The sequence below is a fragment of the Sarcophilus harrisii genome, chromosome 4 (genome assembly GCF_902635505.1).
Source record: "Sarcophilus harrisii chromosome 4, mSarHar1.11, whole genome shotgun sequence".
Classification (NCBI taxonomy): domain Eukaryota; kingdom Metazoa; phylum Chordata; class Mammalia; order Dasyuromorphia; family Dasyuridae; genus Sarcophilus; species Sarcophilus harrisii.
Window position 1 is genome coordinate 393,595,321 of NC_045429.1, and position 15,594 is coordinate 393,610,914.

Sequence of the window (15,594 nt, forward strand, 5' to 3'; positions counted from 1 at the left end):
ACTGGGACATTGATGCATTGTTGGTGGAGTTGTGGCAATCCAACCATTTTGGAAGTAGTTTGGAACTATGCTCAAAAAGTTATCAAACTGTGCATACCCTTTGATCCAACAGTGTTACTACTGGGATTATATCCCAAAGAGATTATAAAAGAAGGAAGGACCTGTATGTACACGAATGTTTGTGGCAGCCCTTTTCGTAGTGCTAGAAACTGGAAACTGAATGGATGTCCATCAGTTGGAAAATGGCTGAATAAATTGTGGTATATGAAAATTATGGAATATTACTGTTCTGTAAGAAATGACCAACAGGATGACTTCAGAAAGGCCTGGAGAGACTTACAGACTGATGCTGAGTGAAATAGCAGGACCAGGAGATCGTTATATACTTCAACAACAATACTAGATGATGACCAGTTCTGATGGACCAGGCCATCCTCAACAGAGATCAACCAAATCATTTCTAATGGAGCAGTAATGAACTGAGCTAGCTCATGAGAAAAATAACTCTGGAGATGACTAAAAACCATTACATTAAATTCCCAATCCCTATATTTATGCACACATGCATTTTGATTTCCTTCACAAGCTAATTGTACAATAATTCAGAGTCTGATTCTTTTGTACAGCAAAATAATGTTTTGGTCATGTATACTTATTGTGTATCTAAGTTATATTTTAATATATTTAACATCTACTGGTCATCCTGCCATCTAGGGGAGGGGGTGGGGGGGTGGTAAGAGGTGAAAAATTGGAACAAGAGGTTTGGCAATTGTCAATGCTGTAAAGTTACCCATGTATAAATCCTGTAAATAAAAGGCTATTAAATAAAAATAAATAAATTAAAAAATAAATGCTTATTGATTAACTCATTGGTTATATTTTGTCACAAGGGAGAGGGAGGAATTGTATCTAGCTGTGGGTATGGGGGGTATGCATCAGTGGAAAATGATAGAGATACAAAAACGCTTTAAAAGGAAAGGAGGATTGATACAACATTAAAAATGCATTTAAAACTAAAGAAAGAGGAAATCCAGAAAGTACACAAATAGAGTAGTTTTGTACCTTTTTCTAGACTGTACCTGTGATTTCATGGATGGTTTTGGTAAGGAACTTCTCCCGGTGCAGATGTACACTTTTTCTTCAATTTATAGTGCTTGAGGCACTAGTTAAGAGGCTTGCTCAATGTCACAAAGCCTTTATAATTAGAGGTCTTCAATCCAGATTTTCCATATTGAGGCCAGTTTACTATTACTTCCACACAGTCTCTCAATTTTATGATTAACTTACTAAATTTAACATGTGATTTTCAAAAGCCAACTATATGACAAATTTGCAATTCCATAACAACTTTTTTTTCTTTGTAGGTGGAAATGTTTATGTTTGTTAATAATTAAGTTTATGACAAAATTGCAAATGACACAAAGCTGAGGGTCAGGATTCAAAAGGATCTCAACAAACTAGAAAATTGGGCCTAATGTAATAAGATAAAATTCATATTGGAGAAATGTAAAATTTTACATGATTTTAAAAAAATCACCTTCAAAAGCAGAAGATGAGAAAAACACAAGGTTAGATTGCAGTTTGTCTAAAAAAGATCTGAGGGATGTTAATGCCTGTAAGTTCATTAGTAATCAATAGTATGATATTCCAGTTGTCTCCCTTCCTTTATCACTCCTCCCCCACCTCCCCAAAGAAAGAAAAAGACTTTTGCTTTGAGGAGGGTCTGGATCCAGCACAATTACCTAAAGAAAAAAGAACACTGAGATAGAGAAGTACTTTACTATCATCAGTGCTGAACATTGGTAAACCCCCAAAACAATCTCAATGCCTTTGAGTGTGAGAGTACTCCAGCATTTTTTCTGGCTTCCCCTATTCCTGGAACTCTCCCTCAGTTCTGATTGTTGACCTCTCTGATTCACTTTAAGTCCCAACTAAAATCCCACCTTCTACAGGAAGTCTTCCCCACCCCTCTTAATTCCAGTGCCTTTCCTCTGTTAATGTTTCATCTATATTTTGTATATAGTTTTTGTTGTATATATTTGTTTGCAGTTGTCTCCCCTACCCCAAGATTGTAAGCTCCTTGAGGATAGAGACTTTACCCCCTCTTTTTGTACCTCCCTCTTTTTGTATCTGTGCTTACAAGAGTACATAATAGATAGGCCCTTAATAAACATTTGTTTATTGATTTATTTTCTTTGAGAGAGTCATTCTTTCAAAATCAACTCATGAACTGTTTGGGTATCTCTAATTCTTGCCACTTGCTCCACCTACCTCCTCCACAAATTGGTATTTAAAGGAAGCCCATTAAATTAAAAAAAACCCCAACAAACAACCTATGTCTGGAATTGTGTGCACAAAAAAGGAAAGCCTCACTTCCTAACTCAGTTACTGTAATTCCACCTTCTTAGAGAATGAGTGTGCTGCAAGGGCAAGTATATGGAATTTGAAATTAGAAAGTTGAGGTTCACATCCAGATTCTGATACTACTTATGTGATCCTGGGTAAATCACTTCCCTTTTGGGGGGAGGACCAGTTTCTTCATCTGTAAAATGAAGATAATAAACTCTGGGTTTTCATATGTGAATTTTTACCTTATCTTGCATGAATCAGGTTTTCATTTCCCAACAATCTTTCAAGCCATATTGCCTTATCTCCCCACCCACTTCATTTCTTTTTTTTTTTTTTTTTTTATTTAATAGCCTTTAATTTACAGGATATATACATGGGTAACTTTACAGCATTAACAGTTGCCAAACCTCTTGTTCCAATTTTTCACCTCTTACCCCCACCCTCCCTAAATGGCAGGATGACCAGTAGATGTTAAATATATTAAAATATAACTTAGATACACAATAAGTATACATGACCACAACATTATTTTGCTGTACAAAAAGAATCAGACTCTGAATTATTGTACAATTAGCTTGTGAAGGAAATCAAAGATGCAGGTGTGCATAAATATAGGGACTGGGAATTCAATGTAATGGTTTTTAGTCATCTCCCAGAGTTCTTTTTCTGGGTATAGCTAGTTCAGTTCATTACTGCTCCATTAGAAATGATTTGGTTGATCTCGTTGCTGAGGATGGCCTGATCTATCAGGACTGGTCATCATCTAGTATTGTTGTTGAAGTATATAATGATCTCCTGGTCCTGCTCATTTCACTTAGCATCAGTTCGTGTAAGTCTCTCCAGGCCTTTCTGAAATCATCCTGTTGGTCATTTCTTACAGAACAGTAATATTCCATAATTTTCATATACCACAATTTATTCAGCCATTCTCCAACTGATGGACATCCATTCAGTTTCCAGTTTCTAGCCACTACAAAAAGGGCTGCCACAAACATTCGTGCACATACAGGTCCCTTTCCCTTCTTTATAATCTCTTTGGGATATAATCCCAGTAGTAACACTGCTGGATCAAAGGCTATGCACAGTTTGATAACTTTTTGAGCATAGTTCCAAACTACTCTCCAAAATGGTTGGATTCGTTCACAACTCCACCAACAATGAATCAATGTCCCAGTTTTCCCACATCCCCTCCAACAATCATCATTATTTTTTCCTGTCATCTTAGCCAATCTGACAGGTGTGTAACCCACTTCATTTCTTGATCCCCTTTATTTGTCGTCTTTTCCCATTAGAAAGTAAGCTCCAGAAAGGACTTTCTAGCTAGTGCTTTGCACTGTTCCTGGCACTTAAATGCTTAACGAATGCTTTATCATTTATTTATAGGGTTTGAAAATAATTTTCTTGAGTGAATTAGAGAGGGAAGCAATGATTAGACAAGCAAATTCCCCAGGTGACATTTAAAGGATTGTTTGGCAGAAATTATATATGAAAAGCAACCCTCTTGACCAGAAATTCTGGTAGAGATTTCCAGAGCTGGAAAGAAAGAGACCATATAGATCTTGAGGCTACTCTGAATGGATATTGAGGTAACTCTGGCTACAAAGAAAGGGGCCAAAATCTGGTGTTAAAGCTATTTGGGCCAATTGAAAAAGATATTATATTGCTGGAACCACACACAACCTTGACCATAGACCCCTAGAAAGTATCTCCTTTTCTGGGAAGAGCCCTCTCTTGGAAGCTTAAAACTTTTTCCTTTAGGATTAGGGAAAGTAGGTTTACTTTTCATTGTTTTTGAAGCTGACTTCCTCTTTATAAACAGCATTAGTCACAAGTATTTTTTTTTTTAATTTTTTTTGGATTCCCTTATTGGAAATATAGTTGGGGGGAGAAAGAAACATTTTTAGAGAAAATGTGTTTTACCAGATCACCTCTGCTGTCTATGAACTTGGAGTTACATATTCTTTGATACAATTTCCCAGAGTAAAAGAAGGAATATTTATTTTGGGAGTATTTTGAAATGAATCAGAATGAGAGGGCAAATAATAGTGGTTGAACAGTTCTGCTATTCAAGGAAGGGAGGGAATATATTTTCTCCTTTCTATCATCACTCAGCTTTCAGTTTAAGTCTTTCACCACTCTTATGTTGGTATGGTAGCTGAACAAATGAGTAATGAAGTAAAATGCTTTGTCCAAAGTCAAATTAATAGAAAGTGACAGTCATATTTAGAATTTGAAACTTCTGGTACCTGATCCAAAGTTCCTCTCATTCTATCATGTTGACCCCTCTAGTTTAGAATTCTTAATCTTTTTGTGCATCTTGGGCCCCTTGGGCAGTCTGGCAATCCATGGTTATTATCTGTCCTTTGTGAAAGGACAACGACATCAGGGAGGTGTTACCAGGACATACAAGTGAATTGGATTGATATGAGGAAGGGCTGTGGAAGATTACTTTTCTTACTTTCCCCTCCAGATATAGATCAGGATGACTGGAGATGGGCCCGGATGCATTGGAGACATTGGCCTTTTTAAACCAGCTTTTTAACGGGCTTCATTTTGACTGATGCCATACCCAAGAGCTTTTCTCTGAATGATGTTTTTGAATAGTTGAGGGAAAAGCTAAATTTCACTGAAAAGTTAGTGAAAACAAAGCTGAACTTTTTTTCTTCCCATTAAAATTCATTGATACCTTGAAATCTTTCCAAGAATTAACCTGTACCTTTTTGCTTAATTCCCCAGGACATCTGTAAGGATGCCAAGGGTAAGGGCATTAAAATCACGAGTGAATTCATGAAACAAGCTATATACTAAGAGTTTTTTGACCCAAGAGATAAGGTTATATCATCACTCTGATTTTATTTGTGAAGAAACTGAGTCAGACAAATGTTAACTTGTCCAGAATCACACAGCTAGTGTCTGAATTGCATTTGAACTCATGTCTTCTGACCCTTAAATACAGTGTTCTAACCACTGACCCACCTAGCTGCTTATGTCTATGGCAGTAACTCAAGCACGAATTAATCAGGGCTCCCATCAGAGTTAATAATTGACATTGTCATATCATTATAAGGTTTTCAAAATGCTTTATTTATTTTTGCATTCCCAAATTAAATTTTATTTTATCAATGAACAATAAAATCCATTTTTCCCTTCCTCTTAATCTGGCAGCTAGATGGCCCATGGAAAGAACACTGATCATGGTGTCAGACGGACCTGAGTCCTAATCCAACCTCACATGCTAGTTGAATGACCCTAGCAAGTCATTTAAACATCTTTCTTAGTTTCTCAGTCTCAGGATGGGAGTAATAATGCCATCTTCCTCTCAGTGTTCTAGTGAGGATCAAATGAAATAATATTTGTAAATCACTAAGCACAGTGCCTGGATCAAAGGAGGTGCTAATATGTGCTTATTTTCTTGCTCTTTCCCAACTTCCCTCCCTCCAATTGAAAAAATAATAATAAAATTGACTTAATCAGTAAACACTTTATTGGACATTAAAAAAACTCACATCTTATTCTTCACCTTGAATCTATCACCTCTCAGCCAGGAGACATCCCATGGGTATCATTATATAGACTCTGGAATTGTGATTAGTCATTTGGAAAGTGCTTTAATACAGTATCTCCTTTGATCCCCACTACAATCCCATGAGGCAGATACTACAGATGTTATTGTAGCTGCTTTAACATCAGCAGAAATTGAGTTACAGAGCAGATACAGCCATTTAGTGTCAAAGGCAGTATTTGAATCCAAGAATCTCCTTTCCATGTTCTCTCCCGTTGTGCTTTCTCATTTCAGCCCCAACATCAAATATTAACAAACAGTAATGTTTTCCATCATGCCCAAAGTCAAAATACAGTTTAATTCATTGTGTTCCATTTCAAGCATAGAAACTGGTGACATAGATATATAGCATTTACACAAGAGACAGAGGAATGAGAAATCAGGCTACACTTCCTGATAAGATTCTCTTAGCTCAAGACAAAATAGAAAATAGGGCAGAGCAAGAAGTCAAGGGGAGACAAACAAGATAATTACTTCTTAGGATTTTTGCTCTCCTATTCTGTTTCCATAGTGATAAGGACTCAAGAAGGGAAAAAACCCAGTCAAACAGTACTATGAAATCTCTCTCTCTCTCTCTCTCTCTCTCTCTCTCTCTCTCTCTCTCTCTCTCTCTCTTCTTTATCTCTCTCCATAGATATAGATACCTATCTATATAAAATTTAGGGAAAAACCTAAATTAGGCACGTATTGCTTCTGAATAACTCTTTCTTAATATATATATATGTAAAACATATAATCTTTATATATACTTATATGTTATAAAATGTTTCATCCCTAAATAATGAATATTATTATCTCCAATGGGAAAGAACAATGAAAAATTAATAAATTAATCTACATTTACATTGCCAAATGTTTTGTTTTTTTCATGAAAAAAGTTTAATCACAAAGTACATTTTAATTTTATAATTTTTTCTTTAGATTTACAGAACATGAGTAAGAATCTAACAGGGAAGAGCAGACAGATATATATTTTATAAGGTTGTTTGTTCTTCCTTTTTGAAGATGATCATGACATCAGGGAGGTGATGCTATGACATGCAAGTGAATTGGATTGAATTGAGAGAGTGCTGTGCAAAGTCAACAGCTTCATTCTCTCCTCCAGAGCCCTCTGGGTCCAATAGCCAGATGTAGATCAGGATGACTGGGGATGGCCCTGAATGCAGTGAGACAACTTGGCTTTTTTTAAGCTAAAGTCTTTAACAGGTCTGTTTGAAGAAACTGCCCATTCAGTAATTAAAGCTAGATAAGAAAGAAATAAGGGGGAAAGTGGCCCTTCGAGAGGCTGAGATATGAGTGGATATTCCTTCTGAAGATCATCTGAAATCTGATTGAGGATAGTTTAGAAGACATAAATTTTATTAAAAGGCAAGGCCAAAATATCAAAAGCAGAATAACAATTAGGAAAGGTGTCGATAAAAGAATCAGTAGCTGCTGAGGAAGGTCAAGCATCCAAGTGGCCTTATCAAGGAAATCACTCAGCTAATAGGAAGTGTTGAGATAAACACAGCAGGAAGTGTGGACCAGAGCACAGAGAGCCCCTTTAGAGGCAAGGAAGTAGTCTAAAGTGATGCAATTATTTAGGATTACATGGACCAAGGGTCAAGGGACATTTAGAGAGATCTTTGAGGGCTTGGACTGTTTCTACTTAGCTGCTTGCGACAATTTTTAATGCTAGATTGTATGGGGTAAAGGGGTTTGTAGGGAACTATAATTCCAATAAGTGACTGTTCAGTCTTTTTTTGAGTGTTTATCATATATCATGATGTATCTGCAAAAGAATTCCCCTATATAGAAAGATATCAAATAAAAAAAAGATACTTGTATTTTTATAGTACACATGAGCACTTAATACAGAGCAATATTTTTACTTGTTTTTTATTTTCCTATAGAAGGTTCATTGTGTGATCTTCCCTCAATTCCCTCTCCTATTTTATAAAGTCTTATATACCTATATAATGAAGCCCTATAAATGTCCCCCTGCCCTTCTCTAACATTCACCTCACACCATCACCTCCATGTTTGCCAGGGATGATTAACTTGCAAAACTAATGAGAAGCCAGTCCAGGGCTTTTGCCTTTTCAACCAATAAAGATATCTAAAATTCTTAGCACAGATTTAGAATTGGGGACACTGTTAAAATAGCACCTTTTCTCATCACCAATTAAAATACTGAAGCATCTAAAGCAGAGAGTGAGATGTGAGGGATAAAGGATAGTACTACTGAAGTGGAGTCTCCTAAAGAATGAAGATAAGGACATTCTACTTGTTATCTTTCTCCAATCGCCTCTGGCTTTGTTGTTGGTATAGGACTTTGCACACCTAGAAAAGGCATACCTCAAGGGGAGGATTAGATAAGCAGATATATTGAAGGAAGAAGGAGAGGCTGATAGTGGATTGGAGTCCTTCATAAAAGGGCTTAAGTGTGACTAGAAGCTATTAATTAGTTTCTTGGTTTCCATAAAAGGGAGGGAAAGGGAGTCAAAGAAGTCTATGGAGCCAAAAAAAGCCAAGTCAACAAATATGTATTAAAACCCTACATGCCATGCATTGTGCTAAGCACTGATAACACAAAGATAAAACAATTTCTGTTTTCAAGAGCTCATCTAATAGGGAGAAACAACATTGCAAAAAAAAAAAAAAAAGTTTTGTATGATAAAGGAGATTAATGACCCGGGATGGTAAATGAACCATTGAAAAGGAATAAGGTTAAAAAGACAGGAAAGGTAAGAAGGAGCCATTTGTTCAGGCTTTAAAAGGAGAAACAATCTCTTTTTTTCCATTTTTCTAAAATATCATTTGAGATTCTGCTGGACCTCCTTTAGATTTCTATCATGGAATCTCTTTTCCCTCTCTAGTGGCCACATACACATTGCAATGAGATCGTTGTCTATCAAATCACATGCTGCCTCTTCTGCTTGATATTTCTTTTCTTGATTATAGGTGACTAAACTAATTGTGAAACTGGAAGAAAATCCTACATTTTAGGTACAGTCATATCAAAATCAATTTAGGTTGTTTTAGATTTAACAAATTCTAAATATTTCTGCCTACCAAGGTCTAAACACTAGTAGGGCTAACCCATGCCTTTGAAAATCTCTCTTATTCAAGTTGTTCATAGTATTCTCAAATGTATAAAATTCCAGTGAGATAAAACATAAATTACTGAACTCTAATGAAAGTTCAGTTAGCACTTTGCTTCATAAAACAGAACATTAATCGTTTAACTTTTGGTTAACATTTAGAAAATCATTTTTATAAAATCAGTTAATCTTTTTTTGACTACTTTCTTAAAAGATTCTCATACAATTTAAGTGCAACCCTCCAAAGTAAGAGTTTGTTTTGCTTGTGACTATTCCTTGTAATGTCTGGGCTAGCTTTCTGGAGGGCCTTCGGATCAGCTTTTGTCTCAGCAGAATTTCTAATCACCACGAGCATAATCAGGGATAAAGTCCAAAGTCTTTATTGTCTCCGTTAGTCTCCCAGTCTGCAACAGCTGTCTGCACATCTCAGTCTCTGCTCCTATCCAGCCAGCCAGCCAGTCAGCAGTCTGCACATCCAAATGTAATGTCCTGCTCTCTAGAACCCCCAAGTTGGGGTGACAAAGCCTACCATTGCTTTCTAGAGCCCTCACGTCAGGGTGGATTAAAATATAGTGTCCAGACTAAAAAAAGTGTCTCTGGAGGATCTCGGGAGCAGCTCCAATCCTTGGTCTTAGTGAAGAAGTGATGAAGACAGAATAGCCACCATGAGGCTGGTCAAGTCTTCTCTTCTGTGGCTGAGTTTATCCCTAATTTATTACAATTAAATCAACTCATCATACTAAGTATAAGCCAATCATTATATCACTAGGGAACCAATTATCTCATCAATTCCACTGACTTAATATCTTGCAGGATTGAACCAATCATACTGAGTCTTAAGTATACCTTTTCAGAGTTCCTGCACTCTACAATTCCTTCCATGACTATCCTCTCTTTTATACAACTTCTTACTCTTTTACTATCCCTCTATGTTTCCCTGTGGTGTTTAATGTGATTTTCTTTATGTGCTTATGTGTTCTTTATGTGCTCAATCTTCCTTTTACTGGTTCAGATAATATCAAGATTCATGGCATGCTCAAACCTCCTCACCCCTTCTGTGATGTTCTTATGAATCTTCATGAAAAATAGTAACATCATCACCATTGTTACCCATTTCCTCTCTAGGATTCTTTAGTGATATTTTAATCTCTAACAGAACATCTAAGACTTAAGACGTTAAGACTGGTTCTACTTACCTTGATGGTGAAAATACTTTGGACCAAAAATCTTTGCAAATTATTTCCCTTTTTTCATGTCTTTGTTGTATTTCCAGTTCCATCCTTAAATGCTTTCAGGATGTTTTTGCTAATTGATTCTCATCAAACTTTCTTTAAACTGATTTGACTCTCCATGTTTCTTAGTTCTATAAAGTGATATTACTATCTCCCATTGCTTTTTTTTTTCTGAAACTACAAATAAGGCTGTATTTTAAACTGTTGTTGTCTTTGGCTTCTTGGTCTCCATGCTTGCAAAAAAGTTGTTTGCTTAATGAGGCACTTTTTAGGTTCTTTTGGTCTTTTTGCAACAGTTAATTTTTCATAGTTTATAGCTTCTCTATAAAATAATGCAGTTGGTAACTGTCCTTTGTTCCATCTAAAACACATTTTTCATTGTCAATAATTTGTTCAAATATATTAGGTTCTAATTTTAAGTAAGTGTCATATCTTTTCCTCATTTTTGTTATTTCTTCTGGCTATGTATTAATTTTTAATTTTGCTTTAATAGGTTGGTAGTCTGACTGTACATTCAAGAATAATTTCATCATTACTAAGGAGTTATTTTTGCCTGACAAAAATAATTAACTTTATTTTTTGTGATGTTATTTGCTGCTGGGGTGGAGCAAAGATGACAGAGAGAAACCAGGAACTTGCCTGAACTCTCCCCAGTTTCCCTTGGAAACAACATTAAATCAAGCCTCTAAATGGATTCTGGAAAGGTAGAACCCACAAAAATATGGAGTGAAACAGTTTTACAACTTAGGATAACTTAGAAAAACATTAGGAAAGGTTTGTATCAGTTGAATAAAAAGGGAGTGTGGCTTCTGGTAGGCACAGTGTGAACAAGCAGCAAGAGACTCTTAGACACAGCACAGATCAACAACCAAACTCCTCTGTCCTAGTTCAGCATGTCAGTGGTACAGCAGATCAACTGTGAGGCTTCTAGCTTCAGTATAGAAGGCAAATTATGAACCTTAGAATCCTGCACAATACTTGTAATTACGTCTGGCCAATCCAGCTCAATGGACAAGCTGCCAGCACCTCAGTTAGCACCTTGTGCTAAAAGCCAGTGATGAGACCCATGTCCCCCAGCTAAAGAAACTTAGGACAATGTCCTCTGTGTCTTAGAAGTAGAGCTCAACTTTTTAAAATGAGCAAAAAAAGCAAGAAGAGCCCTGATCATAGAAAACTGCTATGGAGACAGGGAAGATTAGAACACAAACCCAGAAGAGAATAGCAGAATAGCAGTGGCAAAATGCCTACATGTAAAAACCTCAAAGGCAAATATGAAGTGGTCTCAAGTTCAAAAAGTTGTCTTGGAAGAACTCAAGAAGGATTTTAAAATCAAGTAAGTAAAAGAAAAATTTGGAAAAGAAATGAGGGTTTTGCAGGAGAATTATAAAAAAAGAGTCAACAGATTGGAAAAGGAAACACAAAAATTCACTGAAAAAAACAAATCCTTAAAAAATAAAATTGTCCAGATGATAATTGGTGCACCACATGTCTAACACCTTCTGATTGCTTTCTTGAAGAAAATACTTATAATGTATATGGCAGAAGTTTTTGTGAAGTTTCTAAGTCTTTAGCTTTCAATCTTTATTCCTGATAAGTGATCTTAAAGTATATGATGATTTAATGTGGAAGGTCTTCTGGAGTTTATTGAAGAATTCTCTTTTGTAACAGATATTGTGCATAGGTTATGATGATTTTCATAATTATTTTTGGTATGAAACTTAGCCATCTGTACTTGTCCACACTTTAGCACCTAATGGTATATGTCCTGCCTTCTATAATAGATTCTTTATGTTACTTAAAGTACATTAGTCTTGTTTCAGTGAAATTATATGTATCTTGAAGGCAAAGGCTATGTTTTAGCCCAGTGCTCAGTACAGCTGGAAGAAATTGCTCAAGACCCATTGATTTGTAAGTGACATAAACAAATAAGTATAGTGGAGAGAGAATTGGGTTTAGATCTCACTTCTGGTGCTTACCACTTGTGTGTCCTTATCAAGTCAGCTTGAATACTTTTTTTTTTTTTTTTTCAGTTTTTCTTTCCACATATGCAAACCTAATCAGCTTTCATTGACTTTTTGGTTTTAGTTCAAGATATCTTACAAGTCCTAGGCAGTTGTCACATGTCCTGTCGGCAGAACGACAGTGGAGACAGTGACTAGACAAACTGTCCTTCAAAGGGGTTGGCTTAAGCACAGATAAAAGTATTACTGAAAGCCAGGCTTTACCTCTCTTGCAGTCCTGTTCCCCCTCAAATTCCAAATGGAGATTATTAGATACACCCTCCATACTTGGCAAAACAGGAAGGCTATCTATCCAATTGCTATATTGGCTGAAAACCAATGGGACAGAGTACAAAGACGACATTGCAGAAATAGTCGATGATGGAGGAACTACAGAAAGGCAAGCATATTATCACATTGCTTGTACAGCTGTGAATTTAGTCTATCCACTTTGGAAAGAAATTTGGAAATATGCTAGAAAAGTGACTAAAATGTTTATTTCATTTGGTCCAGATATTTCATTGTCCCGTTTATATCTCAAAAGGGAGGGAAGAAGAAAGAGGTCAAAGACAAAAAAGAAAGGCACCATATATGCAGAAGTATTCATAATGACACTTTGGTAGCAAAAAACCTGGAATCAAAGGAGTTGATTGTGAAATGGCTGAATGAATTGGGGTCCATGGATTACTGCATTGTAAGAAATGATGAATATGAAGAATTAAGGGAGGCATGGGAAGTTATATGAATTGTTGCAGACTGAAGTAAGCAGAACAGGAAAATCATACATTCAATAACTTCAATAAAATAAAGGGAAAGATCAAGAAAGCCAAACTAAGTGCTATCTAGTAATGACCAACATGGGAGCTGGTAAAAGATGAGAAAATATACTTCCCTCTCTTCATTGAAGAAGTGGAATAATAAGGTTGTTCAAAGTTACACATGCTATCATATTCAGCTGAGTTCTTTTTTTTAAATTAATATTTGTCCCAAGGGAAGACTCTCTGGGTAGAAGAGAGAGAAGACATTTGGAAATTAGTTTGATGATAAAACAAGAGGAGTAGCTTTTAAAAGAAAAAATTAAGACTATATTATTTTATAGTAAATAGAAAAAATTGCTTTGGCACTAAATGACCATGGAATGAAGCTTTGATATTGGTATATATTATCATCATTATCATTGAATATATAAGAGGTGCATGGATAATGATTGATTTCTCTTCCCCCCCCCCCAATTTTACACAGTTTATATAACTTAAAATTTAATTTCAGCACAAAGGCACATATTTAATACATTTCAGAAAAGAATGTCCTTTTAAAGATGTGAGGGGACAGCAAGTCATATTGATTATAAAGCTGGCCTCAGAGTTGGAAAGAGCTGAGTTTATCGAATGGAGGAATGATATAGCTAGGTGGTCTAGCTGATAGAGCACCAAACTTGGAGTCAGGAAAACACAAGTTTTGATTTTGTCTCAGACATGCACTAATTGTGTGACCCTGGACAAGTCACTTAATCCCTGTTTTCCTTAGTTTCCCCATCTTTAAAATAGGGATAATAATAATACCTATTTTTATCATAGATTATTGTGAGATTAAAATGAGATAATATTTGTAAAGCATTTTACCAAAATTAAAATGTTATATAAATGCTATAAAATGATTTCTAAATGCTAACTATTACTATCAAGTGTTAAAAACCCTTTAGGTGTGGTTCTAAGATTTCATTAGTATCAAGATCCCTTCACTCATTCATATCAGCAACTTGGTAATTTTTTTTTTTTTTTTTTGCTGAGGCAATTGGAGTTAAGTGATTTGGCCAGGGTCACACAGCTAGGAAGTGTTAAGTGTCTGAGACCAGAATTGAAATCAACTTGGTAATTCTTTACCTCATGTCTTAGAGATTTGTCTGGGACTCTAAGAAATTAGATGTCTTTCTTAAGGCAACCTAACTAGTATATGTCAGAGTTAGGACTTATTCAAAGGCTGGTCTTCCATCTACTCTCCTGCTTTGATGTTCTGGGCAATTCATGTTCATAAGGAAGATTATTTTATTGGGTGAATCAATGAGTAGAAAAAAGGAGTAATAGGTTGGTAAGGCAAATACTTCCCATCTTTTCTGGGCTCATAGGATTTCAGTATTATAAGGGAATTGAGAGATCATTTAGTCCAATTCACACTTTTAAACAATTTTTTTTTCTGAGAAATAAATCCTAGTAATTGATTGTTATGATAACAGATTGCTTAACTTTATTCCTTATGAAACTTTTTAGTATGCTAGATTATTAGGGCTAGCCTTAGTCCAGTGGGAATTATTATATAATGAAAAAAAAAAGAAATTTCCTTTCAGTTTATTAAAAATTTGCTTAATACTGCACTAGCTATTAAAATCTGATTACCCAGCTGGTCCAACTTTAAGCTTTCATTAAGTTGCTTACTATTAATTTAGAGGAACGATTTTTCTTTCCCTTTGAACAGTAGTCCTTAATTATTCTTGGCATCTAAATTGTTAGCTGTTGTCTACAGTTGCCAGTACAAGTGGAAGAGTTTTCTTAATTCCTTCAAACCCCCTTTTGAAGGCAAGTCATTTAAAATACTTATGCTCTAAAAGCCTTTTGTTCAGCTGATAAACAGTGAGAATAATTTTAAAATATATGCAATTTTTTTTTACTAGATTTAATACGGTATAATGTTTACAGAACTAGTCTAAGTTAAGAAGACCTGCACTCAAATCCTACTTCAGAAACATTCTAGCTTTGAGTCTGTCTCTGGGGAAGTCACTTAGTCTCTTAGTGAGTGCCCTAAGAAGCTATTTCAAACTCTAAAATGCAGACCTGAATTTTAGAAGGGGAAAAAGTTCACTCATGAGAGTGCTCACAGCAAGGATAAAATCAGGATCAGTCCCCTCTCATATTTTTTTTACTGATATGTTTTATTTTTGCATCACCTTTGGTACTGAACATTATCATTCTCTCCTCCCCCTATCCAGTGAGTCATCCATTGTTTAAAAAAAGAAAAAATCCAACAGTTCCTCCAGACCAACACAGTTTGACATCACGTGCAATGTTATACAGTGATGATACTTTACCTCTGTGAAGAAGGGAAAAATCCTAGGATCACAGATTTAGAATTGGACCTCTTAGGTCACCTAGTCCAACCACTTAATTTTACAGATCAGGAAACTGAAGGAAAGAGGGGAAGTGACTTACTGAAGGAGGACGGTCACACACACATCACATCACATCACATCACATATTAGAGAGAGAGACAGAGAGAGATACACAGGGACAGAGATAGAGAGATGAGACAGAGACAAAGACTGAGAAAGACATAGAGACAAAGACAAAGATTGAAAAAGACAGACAGACAGAGAC